General features: G+C 41.8%; 1 pseudogene; it reads left to right on the top strand.

The window, feature by feature from the left end:
* Positions 1–2735, top strand: part of LOC102249535 — a 16114-nt pseudogene extending 13379 nt beyond the window's left edge.
* Positions 2736–2781: the final 46 nt, after the last annotated feature.

The following is a 2781-nucleotide window of genomic DNA, read 5'->3' as shown; positions in this document are numbered from 1 at the left end:
TGTGGCTCTGGGATGGGGAAACACACCCACCCTCTTCCCTGAAGTCTGAGTGGCACCTCCCCCTCACAGGAGATACAGAAGTCCCATCCTTCCAATGCTGCCAACACCCTTTCAAAAATAGCCTTTGCAGTGACTAAGTCTGACAGCTGGCAGGCAGGCGGAGGTGGGTGGAGAAGGATCCCCCTGTGTCCTGGGATGTTTGCTGACCCGCCCTGGGCCAACTGCTGCCAGAAAGCCACCCTTGGAGCACAGAAAGCTTATATACACCCTTATGTTCATTGCAGCATTAGTTACAATAGCCAAGATCTGGAAACAACCCAAGTGCCCATCAGTAGATGAGTAAATGAAAAGCTGTAGTACATTTACATAAAGGAATACAATGCAGCTGTAAAAAAGATGGAACTCTTACCCTTTGCAACAGCATGATGGAGCTGGATATTATTACACTAAGCAAAAATAAGCCAGTCAGAGAAAGACAAATAACATATGATCTCACTAATATGTGGAATCTAAGGAACAAAATAAACTGACAAAGAAAATAGAATCAGAGGCATGGATACATGTAAGAGACTAACAGATCTCAGAGGGATGGGGAGTGAGGGGGACTGGAAGAAATTATCCCATGGACATACGCAATAATGTGGTGATAGCCTGGGGTGGGGAGCTGGGTAGAGGGGAGCAAACAGGGGTAAAATGGGGGATATCTGTGATACTGTCAATAATTTTTTTAAAGAAGAAATTAAATCAATAATTCTAAGCCTTTTTAAACAAGAACCACCAGTCTGATATAAATACTTAGGCCTGAAGCATACCCAGACCTTCACTACCTACTCTGACCACCAGCCATGTGTGCTCATTCAGGATTACAAAGACTAGTGCACCACAGCCAAGGATAACAACCTACCTGGCAAGTTGGAACTCACAAGCATGCCACCTGTACTCTGTGGTGTTCCTCAGATTGAGGTCACTTTTGATATTGATGCTAATGGCACCTTCAATGTCTTTGCTGTGGATCTGAGTACAGGAAAAGAGAATAAGATTACCATCACTAACCAGGAGAACTGTTTGACCAAGGAAGACAGTAAACATATAGTCTAAAAGCTGAGAGAGAAGTACAAAGCTGAAGAGGAGAAGTAGTGGGACAAGGCATCTTCCAAAAATTCACTTACACTCTTTGCAGTCAATATAGAGGCAATCACCAAAGATGAGAAACTTTAAGTTCAGCTCAATGATGAGGATAAACAGAAGATTCTGGACAAATGTAATGAAGTTATCACCTGGCTTGGTAAGAATCAGACTGCAGAGAAGAAAGAATTTGAACATCAGCAGAAAGAGCTAGAGAAAGTCTGCAACTCTATCCTTCCCAGCTGTCCCAGAGAGCAGGAGGTAAGTGCAGGAGGTAAGCCTGGGGCTCCCCTAGCGATGAAACCCCTCTTCTAGGCCCACCAATGAACAGGTGGATCAAGGCAACCTGAACATGCATTTAGTTGTTTCTCCACACAAAGTATTGAAAGACCCAAATTTGTAGCAAATTCCATGGTAGTTTTACAGCTGAGCTACTATAGTAAGTAACTTTCAAGCTCAACAATTGAATGTGGAGCATGTGCACAAGGAGAGGAAATAACCCTGAACTTTCTAGGCACTGTAGTGTAAAGGCAAAACACAATGTCTTAAACCAAACTCTATTTGAAATTGGCACCAAAAAAAAAAAATCCACAATATAAACCACAAACTTTTGCTCTATTCAGATACAGTTTTGTTGTAAGGATATAGTTCTAAACTATAGAGGTATGTTTCCCTGGGCCTGAATAGCGTTAACTATGAAAGCAGATGTTTGAGGGGACCCATCATACTAAGCACTGATTACCAAGTGACAGTGCTGTCTGCATTTTCTTTAATAAATGCATTTTGTATTATTTCCCCCTACTTTCCCAGGAATCTGACTGGTGCTTCCCCATCACAGGAGAGCTGATAGAAACTCCTGGCTTCAGGCAGACCCCACTGATGTGCCCATTTAACAGATGATAAAACGGGGACTTTAGTGTATCAGTCAGCATAAAGTGTAAAAAAACAGAAACATCTCTAGAGAGTTCAAGCAAACCAAGATTCAATACACAAATTATGAGTTCACAAAATGATCGGAAGGCCTAGGGCATGGAGATAGAAAGCTACATTCTCCATTACAACAGAAAAGGAGAAATTACTGACAAATGAAGTTGGGCTTTGTTTTGGAGAGAGTGGGTATAGGCATGAAAATTGATGTACAGGAGATGAAAACATTTCTGTTCAAGGGCTTCTTTTGGTCAATAAAAAGAGGCAGCTGAGAAGACTTAGCAAAGTGAGGGAGGAGTTGTGAGAATGAAAAAATATGTAAAATGTGGAGCATGTTCAAGGAAATGAATGTGACTGCCAGATAGCATTTCAGATTCAGTTTTTTATGTTAATCATTAATTTATATGCTATCTGTGCAGTTATGTGCTTTTTTTCATGACTTTTACCAAGTTACATATCTGGTTATCAGTTTCATATTTAAAGTAGAGATAAAAGGCCCTTGTAATATTGCTTTGTGAAACTTAGTACTTGTGTCCACCCTTCATATACCACACCTACAGTCCCAGCCCTGGTCCGTCCATCAGAGAATGCAACTTGGTTTCATGAAGTTCCTTCCCTTTCAGCACCTCATGACATCCTTCTCTAACCCAGACCACCTCAAGCTCCCAGCCATGAGCTCCTGAGAGGAACGTCTCTAACCAGAGCTACCACAGATCATGAGATACCCAG

The sequence above is a fragment of the Myotis brandtii genome, unplaced genomic scaffold (assembly GCF_000412655.1).
Source record: "Myotis brandtii unplaced genomic scaffold, ASM41265v1 scaffold336, whole genome shotgun sequence".
NCBI classification, from domain to species: domain Eukaryota; kingdom Metazoa; phylum Chordata; class Mammalia; order Chiroptera; family Vespertilionidae; genus Myotis; species Myotis brandtii.
The sequence above is the reverse complement of the archived record's forward strand: the minus strand, read 5'-3'. Positions and strand labels throughout refer to the sequence as shown.